Source organism: Balaenoptera physalus, assembly GCF_965194825.1.
Source record: "Balaenoptera physalus genome assembly, chromosome: 4".
NCBI classification, from domain to species: domain Eukaryota; kingdom Metazoa; phylum Chordata; class Mammalia; order Artiodactyla; family Balaenopteridae; genus Balaenoptera; species Balaenoptera physalus.
Window position 1 is genome coordinate 96634074 of NC_138891.1, and position 15947 is coordinate 96650020.

Sequence of the window (15947 nt, forward strand, 5' to 3'; positions counted from 1 at the left end):
TAAACTGACAAAGGATTAATCTCCAAAATTTACAAGCAGTTCACGGAGCTCAATATCAAAACACAAACAATCCAATCCAAAAATGGGCAGAAGACCTGAATAGACATTTCTCCAAAGAAGATATACATATTGCCAACAAACACATAAAAAGATGCTCAACATCACTAATCATTAGAGAAATGAAAATCAAAACTACAATGAGGTATCACCTCACACCATTCAGAATGGCCATCATCAAAATATCTACAAACAATAAATGCTGGAGAGAGTGTGGAGAAAAGGAAACCCTCTTGCACTGTTGGTGGGAATGTACATTGATATAGCCACTATGGAGAACAGTATGGAGGGTCCTTAAAAAACTAAAAATAGAACTACCACATGACCCAGCAATCCCACTACTGGGCATATACCCTGAGAAAACCATAATTCAAAGAGTCATGTACCACAATGTTCATTGCAGCTCTATTTACAATAGCCTGGACATGGAAGCAACCTAAGTGTCCATCGACAGATGAGTGGATAAAGAAGATGTGGCACATATATACAATGGAATATTACTTAGACAATGATAACTTAGAAACTGAGTTACTTGTATTGAGGTGGATGGACTTGGAGTCTGTCATACAGAGTGAAGTAAGTCAGAAAGAGAAAAACAAATACCATATGCTAACACATATATATGGAATCTTAAAAAAAAAAATTGTTCTGTAGAACTGATGGGCAGGACAGGAATAAAGTCGCAGACGTAGAGAATGGACTTGAGGACACAGGGAGGGGGAAGGTAAGCTGGGACAAAGTGAGAGAGTGGAATGGACATATATACACTACTAAATGTAAAAAAGATAGCTAGTGGGAAGCAGCCACATAGCACAGGGAGATCAGCTACGTGCTTTGTGACCACCTGGAGGAGTGGGATAGGGAGGGTGGGAAGGAGATGCAAGAGGGAGGAGATATGGGGATGTATGTATATGTATAGCTGATTCACTTTGTCATAAAGGAGAAACTAACACACCATTGTAAAGCAATTATACTCCAATAAAAACGTTAAAAAAATATACTTGCAGAAAAAGCTTTTGACAAAATTCAACATCATTTATAATAAAAACTCTCCAGAAAGTGATCATAGAAGGAACATACCTTAACATCATGAAGGCCATATGTGACAAACCTACAACAACTAACATCATATTCAACAGTGAAAACCTGATAGCATTTTCCTCTAAGATCAGGAACAAGACAAAGATGTCCACTCTTGTCACTTTTTTCCAACATAATTTTGGAAGTCCAGCCACAGCAATCAGTGAAGAAAAAGGAATAAAAGGAAACCAATCTGGAAAAGAAGAAATAAAACTGTCACTGTTTGCAGATGACATGATATTATATATAGAAAATCCTACAAATGCTACCAGAAAAATACTATAGCTCATCAATGAATTTGGTAAAGTGGCAGGATGCAAAATTAATATACAGAAATCTGTTGCATTTCTATACACTAACAATGAAAGATCAGAAAGAGAAATTAAAAAACAATCCCATTTACTATCACATCAAAAAGAATAAAATACCTAGGAATAAACCTACCTAAGGAGACAAAAGACCTGTACTCTGAAAACTATAAGACGTTGATGAAGGAAATTTAAGATGACAAAAACAAATGGAAAAATATACCATGTTCTTGGATTGAAAGAATCAATATTGTGAAAATGACTGTACTACCCAAGGCAGTCTACAGATTCAGTGAAATCCCTATCAACTTACTAATAACATTTTTCACAAAACTAGAACAAAAAATCTTAAAATTTGTATGGAGACATAAAAGACCCCAAATAGCCAAAGTAATCTTGAGAAATAAAAACAGATCTGGAGGAATCAGGTTCCCTGACTTCAGAGTATAATACAAAGCTACAGTCATCAAAACAGTATGGTACTGGAACAAAAACAGAAATGTATATCAATGGAACAGGATAGAAAACCCAGAAATGAACCCACACACCTATGGTCAATTAATCTACGACAAAGGAGGCAAGACTATACAATGGAGGAAAGACAGTCTCTCCAATAAATGGTGCTGGGAAAACTGGACAGCTACATGTAAAAAAAATGAAACTAAAACACTTTAACACCATACACAAAAATAAACTCAAAACGTATTAAAGACCTAAATGTAAGACCAAATACTATAAAACTCTTAGAGGAAAACACAGGCAGAACGCTCTCTGACATAAATCGCAGTAATATCTTTTTCAATCCATCTTCCACAATAATGGAAATTTAAAAAAATAAACAAATGGGACCTACTTAAACTCAAAAGCCTTTGCACAGCAAAGGAAACCATAAACAAAATGAAAAGACAACCCACAGAATGGGAGAAAATATTTGCAAATGATGTGACCAACAAAGGATTAGTCTCCAAAATTTACAAACAGTTCATAAGGCTCAATACCATAAAAACAAACAACCCAATTAAAAAAATGGGCAGAAGATCTAAATAGACATTTTTCCAAAGAAGACATACAGATGGCCAAGAGATGGCCACATGAAAAGATGTTCAACATCACTAATTATTAGAGAAATGCAAATCAAAACTACAATGAGATATTACCTCACACCAGTCAGAATGGCCATCGTCAAAAAATCTACAAACAATAAATGCTAGAGAGGGTGTGGAGAAAAGGGAACTCTTCTACACTGTTGGTGGGAATGTAAATTGGTACAGCCCCTATGGAGAACAGTATGGAGGTTCCTTAAAAAACTAAAAATAGAACTACCACATGATCCAGCAATCCCACTCTTGGGCATATATCCAGAGAAAATCTTGGTTCGAAAGTATACATGCACCCCAATGTTCACTGCAGCACTGTTTACAATAGCCAAGACATGGAAGCCACCTAAATGTCCATCAACATATGAATGGATAAAGAAGATGTGATACAAATATACAATGGACTACTACTCAGTCATAAAAAAGAATGAAATAATGCCATTAGCAGCAACATGGATGGACCTGGAGATTATCATACTAAGTGAAGTAAGTCAGACAGAAAAAGACAAGTATCATGTGATATCACTTATATTTGGAACCTTAAAAAAATGTTACAAATGGTCTTATCTATAAAACAGAAACAGACTCATAGACTTGGAGAATGAACTTACGGTTACCAGGGGGAAGGGTAGGCAGAAGGGATAGAATGGGAGTTTGGTACTGACATGTACACACTGCTATATTTAAAATAGATAACCAACAAGGACCTACTGTATAGCACAGGGAACTCTCCTCAATATTCTGTAATAACCTAAATGAGAAAAGAATTTGAAAAAGAATGTAAAAAAAATATTTTTTTTTTTTAAAAAGAGTTCACCTTTTTCTAAATGCTGCTCATCAGAATTAGCCTGTGCTCTTTGACAGTGGATATAAGGGCTCCTCTTATGTTCTGATTTGGTCCTCTGAGCCCCATCCCATCCCCTGCATTAAGGAGAGAGCTTCCCTACCTTAGCACTGGGCCTCAGACTGCTCTGAAACCACCTCCTCCTTCTCCCTGTATATAACTCAAACCCTGGAGTTCTAGTGCTTCTACAACTCATTCTTGTATGTGCTATTGGGTACTGAATAATGTATTTGATTCCTGATGCTGGTGAGACCCCTTAGTAGAGACCAACTTCTTTGTCATGGCCTGTCTGGTGGCTTTGTTGCCCAGACATGGTCATCCTTGAGTCAATCTGGCTTTGTCAGCTCCCACCACCACCCCCAACCCTCCTGCTCCCATCCCCAAGCCTAGAATGAGACTTCTTAATTATTCCTCCAGTTCTTAAGGCACTGTCCCTCCACTGGTCTTTCTTAGGATTTCTTCTGGTTCTCAACTCATTTGCAGAGCACTGCTAGTTATGTTTCTAAAGTAATCCTCCCTTATCCGGGGTTTTGCTTTCCACAGTTTCAGTTACGTGCGGTCAACCACAGTCCAAACATATTAACTGGAAAATTCCAGAAATAAACAACTCATAAGCTTTAAATTTTGCGCCATTCTGAATAGCATGATGAAATCTCACACCGTCCCATTCCATCCAGCCTGGGATGTGAATCATCCCTTTGTCCAGCGTATCCTGCTGTTTAGTTACTCAGTAGCCACCTTGGTTGTCAGATCGACTGTCATTGTGTCACAGTACTCGTGTTCAAGTAACTCTTATTTTACTTAATAATGGCCCCAAAGCACAGGAGTAGTGACACTAGCAATTTGGATATGCCAAAGAGAAGCCATAAAGTGCTTCCTTTAAATGAAAAGGTGAAAGTTTTCAACTTAATAAAGATAGAAAAAAATCATGTGCTGAGTTTGCTAGAATCTATAATAAGAACAAGTCTTCTATCCATGAAATTGTGAAGAAGGAAAAAGAAATTCGTCCTACTTTTGCACTTGCACCTCAAACTGCAAAAGTTACAGCCACGGTGCATGATAAGTGCTTAGTTAATACAGAAAAAACATTAAATTTGTCTAATAAGATATTTTGAGACAGAGAGAGACCACATTCACATAACTTTTATTACAGTATATTGTTATAATTTTTCTATTTTATTAATCATTGTTGTTAATATCTTACTGTGCCTAATTTATAAGTTAAAGTTTATCATAAGTATGTATGTATAGGGGGAAGAAAACATAGTATATATAGGGTTCGATACTATCCAAGATCTCAGGCACCCACTGTGGGTCTTGGAACATATCCCCCTCAAATAAAGGGGAACTATTAACTCTTTAAGTTAGTGTTTTTGTTTTCTTTGGATAAATACCAAGAAATGGGATTGTTGGATCATGTGGTAGCTCTACTTTTAATTTTTTGATGAACCACCGTAATGTTTTCCATAGTGGCTGCATCAACTTATATTCCCATCAACAGTGCACAAGGGTTCCCTTTTCTCCACATCTTCACCAACACTTGTTTTTTGTTGTCTTTTTGATAATTTGTTCTAACATGTGTGAGGTGATATTTCATTGTGGTTTTGATCTGCATTTCCTTGATGATTAATGATATTGAGCGTCTTTTCATGTACCTGTTGACCATCTGTATGTCTTCTTTGGAAGAATGTCTGTTCAGATCTTCTGCCCATTTTTAATTGAACATTTGGGTTCTTTGGCTGAGTTGCATGAGTTCTTTACATATTTTGGATATTAGCCCCTTGTCAGATATATGATTTGTAAATATTTTCTCCCATTCAGTAGGCTGCCTGTTAATTTTGACAGTTTCCTTTGCTACGCAGAAGCTTTTTAGTTCAATGTAGTCCCATGTGCTTATTTTTGCTTTTGTTGCTTTTGCTTTTGGTGTCAGATTTAAAAAATCATCACCAAGACCTATGTCAAGGAGCTTACCACCTATGTTTTCTAGGAGTTTTATGGTTAAGTGGGGTGGGGGAGGTACTGTACAAGCATTTACTGAATACCTACTATTATGTCAACCACTGTGCTTTCAGATCCTAAGAATGTTCAAGGGCAAAAAGAAACAATCCCTGCCCTCTAGGAAATGCCTGTCTGGAGAACTAATAAGCATAAAGATTATATAAGGAAGTGAACCAAATGCTCAATGAAGTCTGAGAATGGAGCCTCCAAGCTGAAATGTTAGCCTTGTAGTACAGAGGCCCTATGAGCACGATACCTAGGATTCCTGAGGACAGAGACTGAATCCTGTTCATTATTCTGTCTTAATCCCTAGCAAGTACTTAGCACAGAGCCAGTGCTCAATAAGTAGTCTTAAATAAATAATTAAGCCCACTTACAAATTCCAGATAATCTGAGTTATATTATTCAGGTGTCACAGAGCCAGACCAGATAAATTAGAACACTTTTAAATTGCATTTAAGCAGTGTGATTCATGGAAAGAATTCCAATGTCAGGCTGGCCCTGAAATCAGTGAAGCATCTCACCCCTCCTGGCTGCTTCACCTGCCCACATTGCTTATCTCTAATGAAGATGTCTTATCAATCCTCAGGTTCGACCAAACACTCAAGCCTTTGTGCAATCTTTGTGCAGACTGTTTGAATATCTCCAGATACAGAAGATTCACTTCCCTGCAAGCCTCCATAGAGATCAGACAAATTTAGAAATCCTGCTTTGCAGTAAGATAAAATCTGTCTTCATGAAACCTCAGCCCAGTTGCCCTAGTTTTAGCCCCTGCTACCACAGAGAACAAATCTTGTGCCTCTTCACAGAATAGCCCCTCAGATACTTGAAGACTGAAGCTCATTGAACCTTTTCTTAGGCTGACTAAAAATGTCCTCAGTATTACCAATTATCCCTCACATTCCAAATCCCCTTATTTCTCTGGCTAGTCTCCATTAAACACACTCATTTATATAAATATATCATTTATTTTTTTAACGTCTTTATTGGAGTATAATTGCTTTACAATGGTGTGTTAGTTTCTGCTTTATAACAAAGTTAATCAGCTATACATATACATATATCCCCATATCTCCTCCCTCTTGCGTCTCCTTCTACCCTCCCTAACCCACCCCTCTAGGTGGACACAAAGCACCCAGCTGATCTCCCTGTGCTGTGTGGCTGCTTCCCACTAGCTATCTATTTTACATTTGATAGTATATATAAGTCCATGCCACTCTCTCACTTTGTCCCAGCTTACCCTTCCCCCTGCCTGTGTCCTCAAGTCCATTCTCTATGTCTGCGTCTTTATTCCTGTCCTGCCCCTAGGTTCATCAGAACCTTTTTTTTTTTTTAAGATTCTATATATATGCGTTAGCATACGGTATTTGCTTCTCTCTTTCTGATTTATTTCACTCTGTATGACAGACTCTAGGTCCATCCACGTCACTACAAATAACTCAATTTCATTTCTTTTTATGGCTGAGTAATATTCCATTGTATATATGTGCCACATCTTCTTTATCCGTTCATCTGTCAATGGACACTAAGGTTGCTTCCATGTCCTGGCTATTGTAAATAGAGCTGCAATGAACATTGTGGTACATGACTCTTTTTGAATTAACTACATCATTTATTAAGTGCAGCATACAGAATAGAATATAGGTACTCCAGTACTACCTGACCAGCATAAAGAAGACAAGTACTGTCACCTTCTCTATTCTAGGTATCATATCTTAATTAATGGGGCTTGTGATCATATTAAATTTTTATCATAATCATAGCACACTGCTAATTTATGTTGTGCTTACTGTCAACTAAATTTTTCACATAAGTTATCACCAAGTTATATCTCCCTATCTGGGGACCTTTCATGGTTGATTTTTGAACCTATGGCAGGATTTTCCATTTTTTCCTGTTAAATTTTATCTGGTAGATTCAGCTATAGTTCCAGCAGATCTCTTTAGATCCTAATTCTGTCATTCAACAACTTCAATATTCCCCTAAGTTTAAATTTATCCATTTATTAATTCAAAAATAAGTTATTTATTGAGTGCTCACTGGGTGCTAGGCACGGTTCTAAGCACCAGGGGTTCAACAGTGAATAAGACAGACAAAACCTCTGCTTACAGGGAATTCACATTCAGAAGTGGTAAGGGGATGGGTAAATGGAGAAGGGCTGAGAAAAGGAGCATCGTAGGGTGGTGGGGACAGAGAACGCTTCTCTTTGCATCCTCCAAGAGTGAATGAGCATGCCTTCTCTATCTTATGTTTTTCATATGAGTTAGGCTGATCCTTCTCTCCAAGTTGATAAAAATGCTTCCGGGATGTCCTCTCAACCAGTTGTAGCTCTCTGTAGTCAACAGGAATGCCCCCTGAAAACCTGGTGTAAACTGTTGCATTTCCTTGATTTTCCTCCAAGTAATCACTCAGGTGCCCTAAGATAAACTTTCATAATCCCCTTGGGAGTATAACTGGGCTGACCCACTTCACCAGTCTGAGGTACAAACACAGTTACATCTATTTTATTTTTTCTATTTCATCACTTAAACCCCAACTAGTCTTCCTTAGAGAACTGCATACCGAGAGACGCTGCCTTTATAAAGTCCACAAGACTCCATGGGACCCTTTCCTTAAAATATCAGACTCCTACATTTACATAACTGAAGGGAACCACTTGTAATTTTTCAAGGGTAAAAAATTGATCCAAAGGTAACATGTTATCTCTTCCTCCATACTTAGAAGAGGCTAGAATGTTAATTTTGTAAAGTACACTATTTTCATTAGCAGTTAGGGGAGGGGGCCATTTCTTCAGAAATAAGTTTTAAAAGCCTTGGTTTATGTATATAGTAAAGAAGAAAAAGAAGGTAGAGATGAGGGATCTAAAAGTCTGATCAACTTTTCTATCAGGAAAAGGGGGGAAATGCTCTTTTCTTTTTCCACACCTTCCATTTTCTTTCCCTTTTTAACTTCACCTCCCAGGAGAAGCCAAGACTGAGAGGAGAGATACTCGGCTGAACTGGAATAACTATACAAACTGGATTAGAAGAGATTGAGCTGGCCAAAAGTGTAAATCGTTTTTAATTTGCAGCCTTCCAAACTAGCCCTGACATCTCTCTCCAGGCATTGGCAAGCTACTCCACAGCCAGAGAGCTACAGGCAGCCTGCTGGGAATTTTAATGACACATCACCTGCCCTCAGCCAAGTACTCTTCCACACCCTCCTACCTCCATCACGCTCAACCTGGTCCCAGAGGCACCTAGAGTTTGGCATCCCACAAGGCCCTCCCTCCCAACAGTCAGTCTTTCACCAATGGCCCCAAGCCCAAGATTCCCCTTCCTGCCCACTCCAGACATCAATAGATCCTCATGCTTTATCTGATCTCGGTTAACAACTCTGGATGAAAAACCGAAACCCAGCTTATTTATATCTTAGAAAGGAGTCTGTTAACCAAAATACATCTCTTGGAAATGGGATATGATTTATTAGGCTTCTAACTACTCCACAGTGATTTTGTCCCATCTAGTCAAGAGTGAAAAATACAGGACACCCACATTACTCAGCTGAACACAGCTGCACCTCATGATAGTTTGATAAGTGACTTATACCAATGGTGTGGGACTCAATCAAAACAGAGAACCAAACGCTTCATTTTCACAAGTGTATGCATATGTCCAAACCCATCAAATTTAGACATTAAATATGTGCTGTTTTTTGTATATCAATTATACCTCAATAAGTCTGTTTTTTTAAAGAAGAAGAATCACTTAAAAGGAAGTGAGGTTTGACCAGCAAATTCTTCAAACCCTGATGGGAAGTATAAGGACTTCATGGGCATATGGTAATAATTATAATAATAACAGTAGCTAACATATACACATTTACAATATATTTTACATAGATTTTCTCATTAAACATATGCAACAATCTTATGAGAAAATTACTATTATCACAATTTCAGAAAGTAGGGAATTTCTGTTTTAACTAGTCCTCTAAGTATCAATGAACTTACTCTTAATATTCTACTCTTAGGACTGGAAAAATTGGACTTTAAGGCTAGAAAGACTCATAATTAGAGTGGTTGGGCCCTTTTTCCCACACACCACACCTGCAGGCAGCTACCTTCCCTTTCCTGCAGCAGACAGACCCCATCACTTTCCATAGATGGGACCAAATGATTTCATATTGTTTTCAGCAACTATATGAAGAGATATATGATTAAAACAGGCTTTTATTCCCATTTCTCAATGACTCCCACAATACTGCATTTACAGAGCTCTCCACTTGAACAATTTTCCTTTCGTTTAAACTTCTCTGCAAGAAATACTGCCTCAGACACATTGGTATCACGTGGCCTTCCTAAAATAATCCACATAAGCACATGTATTTACTAAAACAAAGACCATATTGTCTGGTATTAAAAACCAAGGCAGGGTATGAGAATTTAATCTCCAGCTAACTAAGGACAGGACAACCCTGAACATGTATCTGCAAGTAAAATACTACATAGAACACTCCCTACCTGGGCGGCAACTTTCAAGAGAAGCCAACCTGAGGTGTCTTATTATAGTTTATACTTGTGCATGTGAATTTATGTCACCTGCTAATGCATTGAGCTTGCTGTGTATTGCCTAACAAGAAAGTGTTCATGGTATAAAGTAGAGAATCAAAGTGTCCCAATGGGCTAAACATTTTGAAGAAGAAAAAATAAATGAATAAAAAGAGGGAAGTGGGAAAACCTCCTCAGCAAAGATATTTATCTTGAGTCACATTTCCTCCAGAACTTAATTTCCATCTTCTGTCTCCTTGCAAAGGATTATCTTTGAAAGTACTTGTTGCACAGTGAGTATAAGAGATTTCTAGAGGCATCTGAAAGCAGAGGCTTGGCTGAGGAAGCTTCTTCTTCTCCTCTTTTTTCAAATTTTACTTTATTATGATAAGAATACTTAACATGAGATCTACCTTCTTAACACATTTATTTTTAAGTGTACAAGACAGTATTGTTGACTATAGGTACTATGTTGTACATCTCATCTCTAGAACTTATTCATCTTGCTTAACTGAAACTTAATGCCTGTTGATTAGTAACTCCTCATTTTCCCCTCCACCCAGACCCTGGAAATCACCATTCCAGTCTCTGATGCTATGAATCTGACTATTTTAGATAACTCGTACAAGTGGAATCATGTCATACTTTTCTTTCTGTGACTGGCTTATTCCACTTAGCATAATGTCCTTAAGGTCATCCATGTTGTTACACGTTGCAAAATTTCCTTCTTTTTTAATGCCGAATAATATTCCATTGTATATAGATACCGTATTTTCTTTATCCATTTATCCATTGATGGAAATTTAGTTGTTCCATTGCAAATAGTGCTGCAATGAACATGGGGTGCTAATATCACTCTGAGATCCTGAGTTCAATTATTTTGAATAAATACCCAGAAGTGGTACTGCTGGATCTTATAGTACTTTTATTTTTAATTTCTGAGCAACCTATTTTCCATAGCAACTACACCATTTTGCATTCCCACCAACAGTGTTCCAGGTTTCCAATTTCTCCATATCCTTGCCAACACTCTTTGTTTTTGTTTTTTTCATAATACCCACTGTGACAGGTGTGAGGTGATATCTCATTGTGGTTTTGATTTGTATTACATTCTAATTGCATTTTTTGAAGAAATAGAAAAAATAATTCCAAAATTCATATGTAATCACAAAGGACCACAAATAACCAAGCCAATATTTAAAAAGAAGAACAAAGCTGGAGGTATCACACTTCCTAAATTCAAAATATATTACAAATTTACAGCAATGAAAACAGTATGGTATTGGTATAAAGACAGATATATAGATCAAAGGAACAGAATAGACAGCCAAGAAGTAAATCCAACATATACAGTCAGCTGACCTTTGACAAGGGTGTCAAGAACACACAATGGGGAGGATAACCTTTTCACAAATGGTGTTGGGAAAGTTGATGTCCACATGCAAAAGAATGATTTGGACCTTTATCTTATACCACACACAAAAATCAACTCAAAATTGATTAAACACTTAAATGTAATGCCTGAAACTCTACAACTCCTAGAATAAAACAGGTTGAAATTTCATGACATTGGTCTTGGCAGTGATTTCATGGGTATGACATTAAAAGCACAAGTAACAAAAGAAAAAATAGGCAAGTGGAACTGCATCAAACTACAAAGTTTCTGCACAGCAAAGGAAACAATCAACAGAGTGAAAAGGCAACTTGTGGAATGGGAGAAAACCATATATCTGATAAGAGGTTAATATCTGAAATATATAAGGATCTCACACACAACTCAAAGAAAAAACAGCATTAAAAAATGGGCAAAGGAATTGAATAGATATTTCTTAAAAGAAGACCAAAGTTGCCTCTTCTTGCTCTACCTTTTATATTAGTGTTGAGATGTAAGCACCTACAGGGTGAAGCATTAAGTGCTATTTTAATGTCTGGAGAATCCCTTAGGCTTTGACAACTGCCAGCTCTTTTAAGACATAAACTTTATCCATCTTTCTCATCCCCAGGCCCAGCACAATGCTTGACACTCAGTGAGGGGACAATTATTTGATTAATCTACTTGATTCAAAATTAATACCCATCTGATCTATGACCCTACCCAGGAAGAGGAGAAGCCTGTTGGGGTTAGGGAGTCAGCACAGTAGTAAGAGACCCAGAAGAACTGTCACATCCTTCCCAAGCAGCATGAGTAGAATGTTATTAACTAATAAAACTAGACATGAAATACTTCTTGCTCTAAGGACAAGGGAAATTATTTTCCAAAAAACAGCAGAAAATAGAAAACAAATAATTAAGGTAATTGTGCACACACCAAGGGAAAGTTAACAGTTAAGTTCTTTGCTGCTGACCAAGGTTACTACACATGAGCAATGTGAACTCATGAGGTCAATAGAAATTTGTTACTGAATGTTTCAGAACTGGTCCAAAAAGAAATCAACAACATCTCTGGAATCTAGAAAATGTGTGTGTTCTACCTGCAGGATAAATCTAGCCTTTTGGTTTTGTTTGATTTTATTCTTAATTTTAAAGAACGCTGTTTTAGTCATCCTGGGCTTAATAATAGCTGAAGCAAAGAGCCATCCTTAGGAAAGGGGGAACCAATTTCCCTCTGCAAGCTTCCTAGTTTGAGAAAGACAGCTTTTGCTGGAACACAAGGACATATATTTGGCATACCTTTCCTCAACCTAAAGTTTGGAATCTGTGGGAGGTCTCTCTCACTATTCAAGCAAAACAAAAACCTTTCATCCTCTCTTCATGTTTGCCCTTCCTCCCACTCCCACTGCTACTTTGCAAAACCTGGTCCTCACTACCTCAAGAATGAGTCTGGCAACAAGACTTCTGGTTGCTCCAGTTTTTTCTCCCAGGCTTCCCCTGTAGGTTACTTGTGCTTAGATTTCAGTTCCTTAAGAGCAGGCGCCATGTTTATTCATTTGTACTTCAAGCACCTTATGCAACCCCTAACACACAGTGAGGCACGTTTAATGTTTAATTTGCAGTGAGTGAATAAGTGAGTGAGCTTCCTAAATATTACTCATTGTGTTATTCCTCTGCTCAGATCTCATTAATGGCTGGCTACAGCCTACCTCGCCAATATGCAGTTCATTGTCATTATTCAAAGATTTCATGTTTGCAAATTTGCCTACTTGCTAAAATCTATTTGTAATCCCACAATCAATACTAGGTCACTCTCAAGATCATGCATGAACATGTGCAAAGCAATGAAAAGTTTGAGTCACCCAGTGTGCATGCTCCCAGATGAGTTTGGACAAGGTGATGCTCTGCCTTCTTATTTCAGCTCTTAGACTGTAAAAAACTGTCCTTTTGTAGCCTATTTAGTGCCATGTTTTTCATATTTATGTGCTGTTTGTTGTTGATTTTGTTGTTTAATAGGGCCCCTAAGCATAGTGCTGAAGTGCTGTCTAGTGTTCTTAAGCCTAAGAAGGTTGTGATGTACCTTATGGAGAAAATACACATGCTAGATAAACTCTGTCCAGGCATGAGCAATAATGCTGTTGGCTATTAGTCTAGTGTTAATGAATCAACAATATATATTAAATTTGAAGTCTTTAAACAGAAATACACACCAAAAATGTTAAGAAGAAAATGTTGTAAACAGAGGCTCACAGGAACAACACTGTACATCCCCTATGACAAACAGTTCAGTATTTGCTAATTCATTGTTCATGATGACTTTATTGAACATATTTGCCACACATAATTAGAGTTGACTATAATTGTCTCTAATTGCTTCCCAGGGAACTGGCTGTGATATCCTTATTAACTCAGTCCTTCCCTTCCTTAGCAGGCAGGATGCTCCTGTCACCTTGACACCACCAGCCCATGCTTCTGAGGTCTGTGGTTCCTCTAGGCCTTCTTTCATGTTGTTCTACCATGTGGACCATCAAAGTCCTCTTCAGACTGCACCTTCTCCATGAAGCCTTCCCTACAGAGTTCAGCCTCAACTAATAGACTCATCTTAGAACTTTTAAAACTTGTCTGTATCACAGCATTTAGCATTTAATCATATGCAATCTTGATTTATTCCCTACTTAATTAATGTTATTTGCTACCCAGTTTGATTATAATCACCTTGAAAGCAAGCATCCACCTCATATTTATATCAATTCCATTTATTTATGCTTATTTATGCATATACTTCCTACCTGATATGCCTAAATGGTTTTAATCTGCCTTTTAAAATTATTATTATTATAGAATGGTAGAGCTATAAAGAGACTTAAAACTCCTCTATGCCACCTCTCTAATTTTATAGATGAAGAAACCAAGACCTGGCAAGTGATTTGCCCAAAAACATGTCATTTTTATGAAGTAGGTGTCATGATTCCCCAAACTGGGCATTTCCGCCTCCTCTAACTAGCTATAATGAAACTCTTTCCATTGCCATGTGTTTTATATAAATAAATTTCACAATACTTTCATTTATGAAAGTGAAAAATAGGAATTAAATGAATGCTGAACTCAATCTCATTCTAGAAAATATCCATGATCATCTATAGACACATAAACCAACTGAGGCAAAAAATAAATAAACAGCTCCATGAGAGATTCATTTCCAACAAGATTTTACTTTTATGTTAAATGATTATGTTTCAAATTATTTTTGTTTTGGTCATTAGTATGCTATTTATTTTTTGCATTTAAGTCTTGTAGTCACAGGCAACTTTAAAAACAATTTAAGTTCCAGTATATATTTTTGTAACAGAAAAGTGTGATAAGGTAATTAAGACAAGACTTTCAAAAATAAGACAATATATTAGCATAAATATAGGAAGGAAGAGTGGAATAGAAATATAAGTCCAAGAAGCTAACAAAATAACATCAGACAGAAGGAGGGCCCAAAAATGGTGACATAGGAGGCTCCTGAACATCCCTCCTCCCACAGATGCAGTGAATGTACAGCTACATAAGGAGTATCCCTCTGAGAGAAATCCAGATACCAGCTGAGTGATTCTACACGTTGAGCGAAAGAGAAAACACCCATACTGAAACAGGTAGGAAAGGCAGAGACACACTCTCACCATAAACCCCACCCCCAGAATAGTGTCATACAATTGAGAGGGAACACTCAACTGCTAACTTCTCCCTGAAGAGCAAAGGGTTTAGACCACACACCTAGTCCCCCAACTTTTATTACTACCGCATGAGAGATGACCCTCAAAACACTTAGCTCTGAAAGCCAACCAGGCTGGATTCCACAAAACCCACAGAACTAGAGCAAACAAAGAAGCAGTTCCTAATGGCCATGCATCACAGCATCACAGTTGGTATCCCGCCCCCTCCCCCCGCCACTCCCCCGCTCAGTGTGAAAGGAACAGGCAAAAATGCCTATCTCTCAGGGCATTTTAGACTTTCCCTGGTCTGACTTCCAATTAGCATGATTCTGGAAGTTGGTTATTATTCTTCATGGAGCCCAGGGGATCCAGTGGGCACTTCCTCTGCCTTCTCCCTTCAGCTCACTCCAACAAAAAAACCTAGTTCACTAGCATCTCTAAAAGAAGCTTGTACAAGTCTGGTGCCCCAGCTTTTGCATCTGCCACCAGAGAAACAGGCCCCCAGATTGCCTGGCCCTGATAGCCAAAAGGGTTTGTGCTCATGAATGCCACAGGCCTGTAGAAAACAAAGAAGCAGTTCTCAATGGACATGCAAGCACTCGCCAAAGCTATCCCCCCAGGGCTCAGCACAAAATGAGCAGGCAAAAATGCCCATCTCCCATTCATTCACTGGAAGGGGTTTGATTGCATATTTCACAAGTTACCACTTGAGAGTCCAGCTTCTGATTCGCACACACTTTGGTGCTGACTGTGATCCTCCCTGGAGTCCAAAAGAGCCAGTGGGCACTTTCTCCACCTTTTCCCTCCTGCTCACTCCAACAAAAAAACCAAGTCACTGGTACCTCCCTATAAGGAGCTTGTACACATATCTAGCACCCCAACTTTTACAGCTTGCACTGGAGGGACTGGCTCTCAATTTACCTAGCTCTGATAGCCAACAGGGCTTGCATTCATGAGATCCACAGG

At 38.1% G+C, this 15947-nt stretch overlaps 1 protein-coding gene across 3 annotated transcripts in view; it reads right to left on the reverse strand.

Annotated features, from left to right (window-relative positions):
• The window catches only part of ZPLD1 (zona pellucida like domain containing 1), a 356592-nt gene that overhangs the window by 274986 nt on the left and 65659 nt on the right, over nucleotides 1–15947 (reverse strand). For 2 of the 3 annotated variants that reach the window (XR_014263090.1, XR_014263091.1), the window contains exon 1: nucleotides 1138–12179. The exons of the other annotated variant lie outside the window; for it this stretch is intronic. The gene's annotated coding sequence lies outside the window, so the exon portion shown is untranslated. Of the gene's footprint in view, nucleotides 1–1137; nucleotides 12180–15947 lie in introns of those variants that run through there. 3 annotated transcript variants of the gene reach the window in all.